Below are 15,358 nucleotides of genomic sequence, written 5' to 3'. Positions count from 1 at the left end.
TAACCTTCTTAAAGTGAGAACACTAACCACAGATTATAGGAAATACAAGTGTGACCCAAGAAAACCATGGAATACATTTTTTAAAACTGCTACAATCTGGGAGTTCCTGTCATGGCTCAGTGGTTAGTGAATCCAACTAGGAACCATGAGGTTACAGGTTCGATCCCTGGCCTTGCTCAGTGGGTTAAGGATCCAGCATTGCCGTGACCAGTGGTGTAGGTCACAGACATGGCTCGGATCCTGCGTTGCTGTAGGCTACAGCTCCGATTAGACCCCTGGCCTGTGAACCTCCATATGCCATGGGTGCGGCCCTAGAAAAGGCAAAAAGACACACACACACACACAAAAATCCTACTACAATCTGGTAAGAAAAACACAACCTAACATAAAGATTAGTAAAGGTTTTCAACTCCCCAAAAATCTGAAGGGCCAAAAACCTCTTGCAAAAATTTTTAATCTTACTAGTATATCAAATAAATTCAAGTTTATATAAGAATGAGAAAGCATTCCATATTAAATATGTCAATTCCAAAGTAATAGATATTGTGATATACATAATATCTAAGGAATTTATTTAAAGCCTGAAACATGGAAGAAAGTTCAACATTAAAACTACTGAAACACTATACTGTTTTTACACTAAGACTTTGTTTTTTCAGAGCATTTTAATGTTCACAACAAAATAGAGAGGATAAAGATATTTTTTATACCTTCCTGCTTCCACACATGTATAGACTCTCCTATTGTTAATATCCTCAACCCCAGCAGGACATTTTCCACAACCGATTAACATAAATTTGACACATCATAACCACTGCAAGTCCATGCCTACATAACTTCTCTCACTTGGTATTTTATGTTCTCTGGGTTTCAACAAATGCATAATGAACTGTACCTATTACTATGGCATTACACAGATATTTTCACTGCCCTAAAAATCCTCTGTGCTCTGTCTACGCATCCCTAGCACCAAACACCTAACAACCAATGATCTTTTTACTGTTTTCATAGTTTTGTTTTTCCCAGAATGTCATATAATTGGAATCATACAGTATGTAGCATTTTCAGACTGTCTTCTTTCACTTAATATCAGGCATTTGATAAATATGAATAAAGCTGCTTATAGAAATCCATGTGCTGTTTTTTGTGTATGTGGACCTAAATTTTTAACTCCTTTGGTGAAAATGAGTGTGATTGTTTGAACATACGGTAAGTGTTGAAGGAACAGGCAAACTGTCATCCAAAGTGGCTGCGCCATCTTGTATTCCCACCAGCAGGGAATGAGAGATTTCCATATGCCTCATATCCTTCCCAGCATATGGTGTTGCCAGTGTTCCTGATTTTTGGGGTTCTTAATAGGTGTAAAGCAGCATCTCATTGTTATTTTAATTTGCATTTCCCTTATGACATATGATATAGAATATCTTTTAACATTTTTTTTTTTCCATCTGTATATTTCCTTTGGTGAGGTATCTGTTAAGGTCTTTGGCTCAATTTCTAAACATGTTGTGTTTTCATTGTTGAGTTTTAAGAGTTCACTGCATATTTTGGATGACATCCTTTATCAGATGTGTCTTTTGTAAATATTTTCTCCCAGCCTGCAGCTTGTCTTCTCATTCTTTTGACACTGTCTTTCAAAGAGCAGAAGTCTTCAATTTTAAAGAAATCCAGCTCAACCCATGCACCTATAGTCAGCTAATCTATGACAAAGGAGGCAAGAATATACAACGGGGAAAAGACAGCCCCTGCAATAAGTGGTGCTGGGAAAACGGGACCAGCCACATGTACAAGAATGAAATTAGAACACTTCCTAACACCATACATAAAAATAAACTCAAAATGGATTAAAGATTTAGATATAAGACCAGATCCTATAAAACTCTTGGAGGAAAAAACATAGGCTGAACACTCTCTGACACAGACAACAGCAACATCTTTTCAGATCCATCTCTTAGAGTAATGACAGTAAAAACAAAAATAAACAAATGGGACTTAATTAAACTTAAAAGTTTCTGCACAGCAAAGGAAACCCTAAACAAAATGAAAAGACAACCCACAGAATGGGAGAAAATCTTTGCAAATGAATTGACTGACAAGGGATTAATCTCCAAAATTTGTAAAATTTATAAACACCTTTTTCAGCTCAATACCAAAATTACAAACAATCCCATCAAAAATGAATATAAGATCTAAACAGACAATTCTCCAAAGAAGACATACAGATGGTTGAGAAACACATGAAAAGACAAATTATTTGAGAAATGCACATCAAAACCACTGTAAGGTACTACATTACACCAGCCACAATGGCCATCATCAAAAAGTCTACAAATAATAAGTGCTAGAGATGGTGTGGAGAAAAAAGAACCCTATTACACTGTGGGTGGGAATGTAAATTGGTGTACCACTGTGGAAAACAGTAGGGAGATTCCTCAGAAAACTAAAAATAGAACTATCATTTGATCCAGCAATCCTACTCCTGGGCAAAGAAAACCATGGCTCGAAAAGACACATGTACTCCAGTGTTCATTGCAGCACCATGTACAATAGCCAAAACATGGAAACACCCTAAATGTCCATCAACAGAGGAGAGGATCAAGAAGATGCGGTACATACACACAATGGAATATTAATCAGCCATTAAAATGAATGAAATACCAGCATTTTTAGCAACATGGATGGACCTAGAAATTATCATGCTAAATGAAGTCAGTCAAACAATGAGACACCAACATCAAATGCTATCACTTACATGTGGAATCTAAAAAAAGAACACCATGAACTTCTTTGCAGAACACATACTGACTCACAGACTTTGAAAAACTTATGGTTTCCAAAGGTGACAGGTTGGGGGGGGGGTGGAATGGGCTGAGGGTTTGGAATGGAAATGCTATAAAATTTGGTTGTGGTGATTGTTGTGCAACTATAAATGTAATAAAATTCATTGAGTAATTTTAAAAAATAAAGCAGTCCAGCTTATCAATCAATTTGTTTATGGATTATTTTGCAGGTGTTGTGTATAAAAAGGCACCACTATACCCAATGTCATCTAGGTTTTCTCCTGTTGTCTTCTAGGATTTTGTAGTATTGTTTGTTAGGTTCAGATCTGATTCATTTTGAGTTAACTTTTGTAAAGGTTGTTAGGTCTGTGTCTAGAGTCACATTCTGCATGTTGTTCCTGCAGCATTTGTTGAAGAGACTATCTTTGCTACATTGTATTGCCTTTTCTCCTTTGTCAAAGATCCAGTGACTATATTCATGGGGGTCTATTTCTGGCTATCAGTTCTATTTTCCTGTTCATTGATCCATCTGCCTATTCTCCCATTGATACCACATTTTCTTGATCACTATAGTTTTATAGTAAAACTTGAAACTTGGTATCATCGATCCTCTTTGTTCTTCTTCAATATTGCATTGGCTATTCTAGCTATTTTGTCTCTCTACATAAATGTTAGAATCAGTTTATCAATATCCACAAAATAACTTGTTGGGATTTTGGATGCTATTGCACTGAATTTTCTGGTCAAGTTGGCAAGGAATGATATCTTGACAATATTGAATCCTCCATCCATGAACATGAAATATTTATTTTTTTAGTTTTATGTTTATATTGTTTTTATATTATACTTGCATGAGTAAACACTGTAATTCATAATTTTTGGATCATTAAAAATGTTAAATTATATATTTTGGTTTGTGATGCAAGATAATTCTCTATACTTTTAATCAGAAATTTGGGGTTTATTCTTATTTTCAGTTTTTAGTAAACTTAATTTATTCAGAATGAGTACGGAATGCTAGTTAATCTATATTCCAGTGAAGTGAAAATTCTCATATGTCCTAAACAAAGATTACTAATTTGCAGGGAACTGCAGCATATCAAAACATATCTAATACTGAAAAAGTAAAATAAGATACAAATCTCTATAACTAACTTTTCTTCAGAAGGATTTCCAGTGCCTGGAAATTGCCATTCTAATTATTTTTAATGTTTTTGATATGTGTATTTTTAAAGTAAATCCCTGATCTTTGCTGTTTCTCATATGAATATCTTGCATAAAATGTACTACAAAATGTATAAATAGATGGTCTTTCAGTTTATTTGGATTAGATTAGTTTTTCATTGAGCTGTACAGCTTATAGACTAATGTTACCATTTTCTTAATATCTAGACTTTTTTCTGAATATGATTCAAGAAATATTCTAAAAAATAAAGGCATAAGAAAAATATATTTGAACAAAATACCTGCCTGGGTATAGAGGATAGATGTGATAGTTTCCAAGGTTTAAAATATATAAGAATGAAATATTATTTGGTCACATGGGTATGTGGCAAAAATAAACTATAAGGCTACTACCAAGAATGTTTAGAAATGAGTTAGACTTGAGGATTGCTACATACTTACTTGATATTTTCTTCAATGGCTTCCTTATTTTTTCATATATTTCATAATGGGCATTATAGATCTCCTTACATAAATATCCTATACAACTGCATGAGGAATCTTATATATGAATTTCATCTCCAAATAGTTAGAAATCAGGATACCACTGTGAAACTACCATGAAATATAGCAAAGTATTACTGAGGAAGTTTAAAGAATCTTGCTATACCTTTAATAAAAGTTACTTGTATGTTATGATAAATAGATGACACATCCAAGAAGTGATTCAGCTGTTGGCTGTCTGATGGGCTCACTGTTATGTGACTCATTCCTAGATACAAGTTTCCAGAAGGGGGACATTTACATATAACTATAGCAATAAAACCCATGAATGTTATGGCTTCACTCTCATTATCACAGTAATTGGTACACATAGAGTTATTCTTTAATTAAACCTGGCCTAAAATTTTGAGATTCTATCACTTCATTTCAAGATGTATACAGGAAATATTGAAAAGTTCTTCACAATATAACCTTGACAGAATGAAAATATTTTACTAAATTACTTGTAATTTGTCAGCCTCTCCTTTTCAGTCCCCTCTTTTAAGCAGAGAATTCTTACCATGGAAAAGTTTATCTTTCCATCACTTTATAAATAATGAATGCATGTTTTCAACTATGGATTACTTCTGTTAGAATCATTATTATACTAGGTATTGAAATAATCTAAGAGGCACTCATTTGTCTGTAATTGGAAGCCTATCTTCAAGATATAAATACGTAAGCAGGTATTAAAAGGTTATTTGTTTTTCAGATATTAAACAGTATGTTAAAGCTTCAGGATTTATCATAGTAATCCATATTTGCATGCAAGTGATCACAAAGAAAGCCAGATTCTTATTGTAGATTTAGAATAGCTTGGAGTTCCCATTGTGGCTCAGTGGAAAAGAACCAGACTAGTATCCATGAGGACAGGGTTCAATCCCTAGCCTCACTCAGTGAATTAAGGATCCAGTGTTGCCATGAGCTGCAGTATAGGTCGCAGATGCAGCTTGGATCCCACATTGCTGTGGCTGTGGTGTAGGCTGGCAGCTATAGCTCTGATTTTGACCCCTAGCCTGGGAACTTTCATATGCTGCAGGTGTGGCCCTAAAACAACAACAACAACAACAACAACAAATAATAATAATAATAATAATAATAATAATTGCTTGACACTAAGAGGGTGTCATACGTAACCAGGAGTGATGGAAGAGGTTATCATTTGAAACAAAGGTTGCTTTCACCTCAGCTACAAACTTTCACTCTTAGTTGCCATACAATCTTATGTGCCTGCTCTTTTACCATACAAATACACAGAAAATGCCTTTTTAATGTCAAGTTACACTTTGCATATTCCCAATAGTCCATTAAGCCATTAGATAAATGAGATCAAGCCATCACCCTGCAAGGTCACAGTCATCACCCATTCAGCTTTACATACGTAACCAAGGGTGATGGAAGAGGTTATCATTTGAGAGGAACTCATAGGGTACTTCTTGCTTATCTGCATCCCCAGTGGTGTCCTTTATTTATCCCCTCTTGGTTATAAAATGTTTTCAGCATCAGTGATGTTCTCAAACATTCAGATACTAAATATTTTGGTGTCAAGTCTATATTATCTAAGTTAAGTGTATGATCTAAGTGAGCTGATTTTAAAATCAAGACTCTAGGATTTCTTATACTATTAATGTTGTCAGCTAGTAAGGCTATGTCTATAAAGTCACCGATTTTTATGTGTCTTTCCATGTAGTTCTTTTTTTTTTTTTTTTTTTTTTTTTGGTCTTTCTAGGGCCACACCTGCAGCATATGGAGGTTCCCAGGCTAGGGATCCAATTGGAGCCGTAGCCACTGGCCTACACCACAGCCACGGCAACGCCAGATCTGAGCCATGTCTGCAACCTACACCACAGCTCATGGCAATGCCGGATCCTTAACCTACTGAGCAAGGCCAGGGATTGAACGCACAAACTCATGGTTCCTAATGGGATTAGTTTCTGCTGCACCACAACGGGAACTCTTCCATGTAATTCTAAAAATACATTTCACTCATTGTTTCTTCCCTTCATATTATATTACTAGTAGCATTAAGTTAGTGTTTATGATCAGTCTAGCATACATATTTTATCCTAGCCTGTGAGTTTCTTCCCATGGAAAATCATGTTTTGTTTTGTTTTTCTAAAAGAAGTCTTTGTACTGCTAAATTTTCCCCTGCTGTAAAGTCTCCCATATTCTATTTAATACTGATGGACAGATGCTTCAGTTTACTCAGAGAATTCTTAATCTGACCTATGTTAAAATACCCCTAGTACAGAGCAGAGCAACATAAGGGAGGTTAACTGCATAGTCCATGTAACAGAGTGCTCATCATAATAACTGGGATAATAACTTAGGCTGAGTGGGTACAAATTGGATTTTTTCCAATGGGTTTCACAGCCCATGCTTTGCCATTAAGATTGTTACCATGCATCGACTATCCATTGCCAGGAGTACTCTTCACATGACATCAACCTCTTCTGGTCCTAAAGAGGTAAAATATTCATTACCTCTTAAAGATAAGCTTTTGTTCAGACCTCTTCCTTCCCAAGACCCTTCACAGTAAGAGCTACAGTGCTACTATGCACAGGGCCAACACTAACAGGAGGCAGAGAGAGCACAGGCCTTTCTACATCAAGCACCGCCAGCCAAGGCATTTTTAATTTTGGTGTCATTACTTAAGGGCTTTGGGGAGAACTCTGCATTCTCGTTCTAGCTTCTAGAATTTTTATGTAAATGAGACAACACATCAGCACATTAACAACAACAGTCCAAGGTTGAAACCTATCTCTGACATCCAGACAAATTCCACTTCTCATAACAATTACATTGGCATAATCTCAAAGGCAAGTAAACTGTTTTTCTGCTGAACATGCCCATGTATAGCTTTTCATCACTATCTTCTGGTAGTTCTTTCTGCATTTCAACACCCTTACCTCTCCTACCAATTTATAATTCCTTAGACAACAATTTCTGTTGGATTCATATGCACCCGCTTTATAACAGCAAGGACAGGCTCTTGATCCATCACCTATCCAACAGCACTGAAGAACGGTGCTGAGGCTACTACAAAGAGGGGAGTGCAGCAGTAAAGGGCAATGGAAAACCAGACACTGTGAATGGTGAGCCCACAGTAAATGGGTCACGCTTTGACAACACGAAAATGCAAAAACAAAGAAATCTAATGGTCAATACTTAAATATTTTTTGTCTCAGTTGATGTCCTTGGAATCTTTCTTTTCTAAAATAAAAGCAAAAAATGCTCATGTTTCATATGACAGAAGTTTCCTATACTTTACCAATCAATGCCTTGGATTTGACATATTTAAACAGTGAATCATTTATATTTAACATTCACCATTATTAGTATAGAAGTAACACAAGCTTACGCCACTACTTGCAAGGTTCTTAGTTCTAGAAATAGAGGTCTGGTTCTTGTCAGTAGAATGAGAATTTCAGGAACTTTTTTTCTTTTTTTTCTTTTTTTTTTTTTTGGTCTTTTCAGGGCCGCACCCGCAGCACATGGAGGCTCCCAGGCTAGGGGTTCAATCGGAGCTGTAGCTGCTGTCCTACACCACAGCAACATCAGATCCAAGCCGAGGCTGTGACCTACACCACAGCTCACAGCAACACCTTATCCTAACCCACTGAGCGAGGCCAGAGCTCAAACCCTCAACCTCAGGGTTCTTAGTCAGATTCGTTTCTGCTGCACCTTGATGGGAACTCTGAATTTCAGGAACTTTTTACAACAAATGCCATGACACTTAGTTGTAACAAAAAGTATCTCAGTAAGCCACTAAAGAAAGGGAAACAACAAAATAACAACAGCAACAAAAGTTGGGAGAAAGTCAAAATTTAAGCACTAATTTTCCAGTAACATTTCCTGTCTATTATAATTTTCCCTCCCTGATACTCCAGTGATTTTTTTTCATGTCTCAGGGATTTTCTCTCTTAAAACACACACCACATACACACACACACAGAATGAGATGGGCTCTATGCCTGTGTTCACAACACCTAAAGAAAAAAGGGGGGGGGGGCGATGTCTCAATGTGGAGCAAAATGGACATGGATTGTGACTTTATAGTGCTTACAATCTGGAAGGGAAGTCAATATTAGTCAGATGACTGCACGAAGAAACATAACCTTTTAATGAATTCCAGTTATACAGTGCTATTTGAGACCATATAATAAAAGGTCAGGTGGGGTAAGAACGGCTTCTTTCAGAAAGCAGGTACTGTGTGGAGATATCAGCAAGAAGGAGATGGGGGATGGTGATCCACTTAGGGAGAAACAACCTTGTGCAAAGACCTCAGTGGGATGTCATGTAACAGGGAGGAAGCACTGAATGGCGTCTGCATCTGGAATTCAGGGAAGGGAGGGAGCATGGTGTAGGACCAGTTGAGAGCATTTACAAAATTTAGTGAGCTCAGGGCAGCACCTGGTCTATGTTATAAGGTGAATGGTCTTTAGAGATGGATGTCACCTCACCGTTGCATTTTTGTTATGCTCTCTTAACTACGTATGGACAAAATAGGTACATTAGCGGACACGAGTAGATAACTTAGGAGACCTCTAGAGTATCCCAGGGGAGAAATCATGGCAGTTGGTACCAGGGTACTGATGGTCCCAAATGGAGAAAAGTGGATAAATTCAAGAAAAAATTTTATTGGTAAATATGACCAGATTAGGTGATGAAATTGTGGGATGAATGAGAAAGCTGACAAGATGATTTTTATTTTTTTCAGGTATATGATAATGCCATGTACTAAGCTCAAGAATGATAGAGTTTTGTTTGCAATGTGTTAATTAGATATTAGGTGAATCAATTTGGAATTGACTGGCACTGAGTACATAAATGAGAGTCATTATAAAGTTTGCTTTCTTTAAGAATGTTTTATTCTCTCTTCCTCTTAAAATGAGCAAGGCGTGATATAACATGTTTACTCTCCGTCAGGATTATTGAACTTAATTTATTCACCACTTTAACAATTACAGTTAGCATATTGCTTTTTCCTATCAATAACTCTATTTCTCCATCTATGTTTCTGTAGCCCAAGTATCTGAAATGCTTTCAAGTGTATACATATATACCTAAAGATACTAAGCGTAAAAAAAACTGGTTGAGAACATATTCAAATTTTTAAAACTACTTCATAGAAATAGTATAATAATCAAATGAATTAACGTTTATTAAAAAGAACTAGAAAGTGTCAAATGATAATATCTTGGTCATTATTATGACAAGGGGATTAATGTTCTTAGAGTTGATAATTTACAAGCCTAAACACAGAGGAATTTATTTTTCGGAAAAATCAAAGTATTTAAAAATGTTAAATACTATATATTTAATGTCATTAAGGATACCTTAATATTTAGAAGGCATACTAGACCTGCAGAGTTATTGTCATTGTTGTTACTTGCAGAGAAAATTACCTCTAGATAAATATATACATATTAACACAAGCATGCATATTTCCTGTTCAGACATTACTGTTTATTCTTTAAACTTATCTGTGATTTAGCTAATCACAAACAAAAGTACTACTTGCTGGATAAGACTAACTGAAAATGCCACAGTGAGAAAAATAACTATCATAACAACCAGCACCACCTCAACAGTCCTGCGCCAATAACAAAGGGGCATTGCATTGCCTCATTATTAAACTACTTCTCCATTCATTGCTTCCTCTAAGAAAGTTCTCAGTATCCCATTTAGTTTTTTAAAGGGATTTTAATGGATGTGCTATGAATTTTCAATGAGCTATTTGAAATTTGAGGAACCTAATTAGGAATGTATTTACTTTCTCTTTTTTAAGTGTGATTAATTCCATGCAAGACTTTCAGCCTAATGTTACTCCAAAGAAAAAAATAAAAAGGGAAAAGGAGGTTCTACTTTTACAGACTAATGGACTGGTAATTAAAAAATTGAATTAAGCGTTAACTCAGAAGAGTCGTTTTCAATATATAAATTATTTCTGTTTAGCCTTCTGTTGCCAGGTTAATTAAGTAAATCCTTTGGTCTTGATTATAGCTAACAGTAAATGAAAATGTAGTTGAATTTACTAATTCTTGTGATTTACACTAGGGAATCCATGTCAGTAAATGTATTTCCTTGGTTAACAGCTTTCATAAAATCAGATGTTTACTTAGAAAAAGTCAGCCTTACCCGTTAAAAACAAAAAAAATCACTAATTATCTAATTAACTGTTGGGGCAGATAAAAACTTTGGAATTTCTTGTAGGGTTGCCTTTAAGAAACAAACTCCATAAATTCTACATCTTTGAAATGTGCGAAATTCCTTTAAGCTTAGACAAGGTCCTTGATTTCCTTAAAAGGTATAAAACCTGGAATGTCTTCCTCAAGTTGTTTAATTTAATGAAAAGCTCAAGGACAAAAGCCATGAATACAATTTTTAAGATAAATGAAGAAATCATGTATGAAAAGAGCACAAGGTAATAAAATAAACATAGAAAAAACCTACACTAAAATAATGATTTGTAATCTATCTTCTGCATACTCAAGACTCATCATTTTATGTTACCAGTGAATGAATTAACCTCAATATAACCTAATTGTTTATGTCTTAAAATTAGCCCTTCCATATTACTTTGAGTGCAGTAGCAACAATATACTGGCTGCCTATTTTAATTTTTTTCTTTCTTTCTTTTTAGGGCCAAGGCATATGGAAGTTCCCAGACAAGACATCAAATTGGAGCTGCAGCTGCAGCTGCTGACCTATGCCAGGGCCTCAGCAATGTGGGATCCAAGCTGCATCTGTGACCTACACTGCAGCTTGCAGCAACTCTGGATCCTTAACCCACTGAGTGAGGCCAGTGATCTAACCCACATCTTCACAGACACTATGTCAGATTCTTAACCCACTGAGCCACAACAGGAACTCGTGTTTTAAGTCTCATACAACAGGAGCACGATGATTCAGAAATAAATTCTTAGCAATGGTCTCCTTAAGGACACAGACCAGTCTATTTCTGGCATACTAAACTATAATATGATGCAAAATAAAAGATTTTTAGGTATCTCATATCCATCCCCTTAAAGGAAATTTCAAATGTTAAGCACCTAATTACTGATAGACAATCTAGGCTATGTGAAATTTTGCTCTCTATAAAAATGCACCAGTAATCATTTTCTGTGTGATCATACTGTGACACAAATATATCATTTAGAGTAGCAAGAGATGCCTATATCAAGTGTTTGGAAGAAGGAAAAAGAGAAACATGTCAAATTTAAACCGAGGAAACTAGAAAAATGGCAAAACAATAGAATCTTACATATGGACCAAGAAAGTCTAAACTTTTCCAAATAAATTGTCTTTACTTTTTAAATCATCTGAATATAAATAATCATGTAATTGATATGCTTACCTGATTTGTCCTGTAATTAAAAAGCCAAAAAATAAACAAGTAGCTGAGAATTTGGTTTTGGATGATATACAACACATTATGTCATACAATTTGTAGATACTTTATGTCCTCTGATTTCAGTAAATTTTCCTATATCTGATTTCACTTTTCCCTAGTTTTTCAGTATGCATATTTATAGGCTCCCACAACTGTCCTTCAGTGACAGAGAACATGTTATCCAGTAAATCAACCAATCAGGAAAAGTGCTATTTCTAGTACCACTTCCTCATTCTACATGTGGAAGGAGAGATCAAAGGCCTGGAAAGAGCACTTGACCTTTTATTTTTTAGGCATGGAAATTATTTATTTATTTATTTATTTAATATAATGATTTTTATTTTTTTCCATTATAACTGGTTTACAGTGTTGTGTCACTTGACTTTTAAGAATCAAAAAACCCAGGGATTTTATTCCATCTTCATAAATCATGAGCCAAGCAACTTCAATAAAGTAATTGATCATTCCGAATTTGATTATTCACATGCACACACTATTTTAATCTTTCCCTTGACTATGCCTCAAGGCTATAAATATGTTATGAAGACACATGAAAATTCCATAAAGATATAGGTTGTCAACATACAATATGGTAGACCACACATATCTTTAGAAAGATATGACTTAAAAAATAAACAAGATAATCAGTGAAGAATGATATTGGTTTCTTTTTTCTTTTTCGGGCCACACCTGCAGCATATGGAAGTTCCCAGCCGAGGGGTCGAATTGGAGCTGCAGGTGACAGCCTGCACCACAGCATCCTAGCAGCAGGTGCAGCTACACTGCAGCTCATGGCAACACTAGATCCTTAACCGAGTGAGCAAGGCCAGGGATCGAACCTGCATCTTTATGTATACTGGAAAGGCTCTTAAGCTGCTAAGCCACAAAGGGAACTCCTTGTTTGGTTTGGTTTGGTTGTTTTTGGCTGCACCTGGCCGGTCACATGGAAGTTCCAAGGCCTAGGATCAAACCTGTGCCACAGCAGTGACCCAAGCCAAGCCATTGCAGTGACAATGCTGGATCGTTAAGCCACTGAGTGAGGCCAAGAATCAGACCTACAACCTCATGGATACTAGTTAGGTTCATTACTGCTGAGCCACAATGGGAAATCCCCAATGCTGGTTTTTAACTTGTATATTAATTTGTGTGTTTTCTAGTTAGGCTCCCCTGAGCATTTTTTGGGGGACTCTACTTGCAACATATGGAAGTTCCTGGTCTAGGGATAGAACCCATTCCACAGCAGCCAAGCCATTGTAGTGACAATGCCAGGTACTGAACCCACTAGGCCACAAGGGAATCCCCTCTGCTAAGGGTTTTTAAACCCACTCGCGATGATCAAACTGAATGCAATCAGCTTACTTCTGGAGCCTGAAGAGTTCCTCACCACCAAGAAGGAGTCAGCACTCTGCCGGGCTGCTGCAGAAGGCGGACAGGGTGAAAGCATCTCCAAAGTTGATTCTGAGGATGGTGACAGAAGTAAGGGTGCTCAGCTACTACATATCTTCCCAACACCTGGCAGAATGGTTTCAGGGACACTTCAAAGGAGATAAGCACAAAAAAAAAGTATTTTAAAATATATTTAGGAAGTATCTTTGAAAAATATAGCTCCTGTTAACTGTGTAATCCATCTCAAACTATATCAGGAATATCACTAAACAGGAATTTAAAATAGACTTGCATAATAAGGCCTTCTAGTGGAATGTGCAATACACTCTCATTCCGGTAGATAGATCAGCACTCTGCTTTTCAGTTTGGGAAGTTTTCTTATCTCCTAATTGAAAACAGTTTAAACAATCAAAAGATACATCATAGTTCAATTTTCTTTATATTTCAATTAATTCAACTTACAAGCTAATGTTAAATAAATTGTGTAAGTCAACAAATTCTCATCATCACTTCCTAAGTACTGATTCCTGACGTGGGAGGTGCAGCAGTGAATGAATCTCAGGAGTCTTACACTCATAAAGTGAATACTTTTGTCATGTTGCTGTTTTTTTTTTTTTTTTTTTTTTTTTCTTAAATAGACCAAATCCATTTATTTCAACCCATAAATCTATGGAGGAAATACATAGATGTACCATTTGTATTTTAACTTCATGTCAGAAGATTGCTTATTTCTACCTGTTTCTGAGGGTTTGTGTCAATCTAAATAATAATCAATCTAGTTCTATGAGACACAATATTTAACTTTCTTTCCCCTAAGATCTATATAATACCACCAACTGATATTCAATCACTGTCATTTTTAATGTAGAAATAGGCTACATTTTAAAAAATGTTCCTGAAATGAATAAAAGCAATTTGATTTTACTTTGGCTACAACTTACTTTATATGCAGAAGCAATGGTGAGGAGTAACACAATTCCAAAGGGTAGGGTAAAAAAACAGACAGATGATACAAGGATCACTGGGTTTAGTTTATTACTTCTACTATCTCCATTTATAAAGATGTGTGAATTATCTTATAAAGCCAAAATTTGAGAGAGTGATTTCATGTCCTGAGATACCCAATAATTAGGACTTTCGTTCGTTTGTTCTTTCTTTTGGCTCCCTGTGTCATATGGAGGTTCCGAGGCTAGGGGTCTAATCAGAGCTAAAGCTGTCGGCCTATGCCCCAGCCACAGAAACATGAGATCTGAGCTGTGTCTGCGACCTACATCACAGCTCATGGCAACACTGGATCCTTAACCCACTGAGCGAGGCTAGGAATTGAGCCCGCAACCTCGTGGTTCCTAGTCGGATTGGTTAACCACTGAGCCATGAAGGGAACTCCTATTTCAAATTATTTTTATGAATCTGTCAATCAATGCTATTTTAAACATGCATATTTATTATAAAATAAAGATGTTATAAAATTTAGAATAAATCAGATATAACCCCCATATACAGATATAAATCAATCATATGTCCATAAAATATTCCATGAATATTTTAAACTAATTTTTACACTTATATACAGATAATAAAACTGTAAGAAATCCAGAAGTAGGAGTTCCTGTTGTGGCTCAGTGGTTAACGAAGCCGACTAGGAACCATGAGGTTGCGGGTTAGGTCCCTGGCCTTGCTCAGCGGGTTAAGGATCTGGCATTGCCGTGTAGGTCGCAGATGCGGCTCAGATCCTACATTGTTATGGCTCTGGTGTAGGCCCGTGGCTACAGCTCCAATTAGACCCCTACTCCTGGGAAACTCCATATGCCGCGGGAGCGGCCCCAGAAAAGACAAAAAGACAAAAAAAAAAAAAAAGAAACCCAGAAGTAAATCACCCTTTAAAATGAGATATATCCCCATCAGAAAGAACAAATTTCACAGTTCAGAACATTTCTCTGAAATATTTCATTCCTATGTGTGTATGTGTGTAGATTCTTATACATATATAAGAATATTGTATGATGCTTTATTCCTTTCATTTAATGTCAGAGAGATTAATTCATTTCTATTTTCTATCATCAACCCCATCTATTCTATCAAGCAATAC

At 36.1% G+C, this 15,358-nt stretch overlaps 1 protein-coding gene across 29 annotated transcripts in view; it reads right to left on the bottom strand.

The window, feature by feature from the left end:
• LRFN5 (leucine rich repeat and fibronectin type III domain containing 5) overlaps nt 1-15,358 on the bottom strand; it is a 271,495-nt gene that overhangs the window by 120,669 nt on the left and 135,468 nt on the right. For 19 of the 29 annotated variants that reach the window (XR_014817823.1, XR_014817799.1, XR_014817803.1 and 16 more), the window contains exon 2: nt 13,243-13,418. The exons of the other annotated variants lie outside the window; for them this stretch is intronic. The gene's annotated coding sequence lies outside the window, so the exon portion shown is untranslated. The remainder of the gene's footprint in view (nt 1-13,242; nt 13,419-15,358) is intronic. 29 annotated transcript variants of the gene reach the window in all.

Source organism: Sus scrofa, chromosome 1, assembly GCF_054392235.1.
Source record: "Sus scrofa isolate SSC_HxYL_T2T_F1_AM1 chromosome 1, Sscrofa_HxYL_maternal_Yorkshire_Landrace_v2.0, whole genome shotgun sequence".
Lineage (NCBI taxonomy): Eukaryota > Metazoa > Chordata > Mammalia > Artiodactyla > Suidae > Sus > Sus scrofa.
This window is presented reverse-complemented; position numbering and strand designations above follow the sequence as displayed.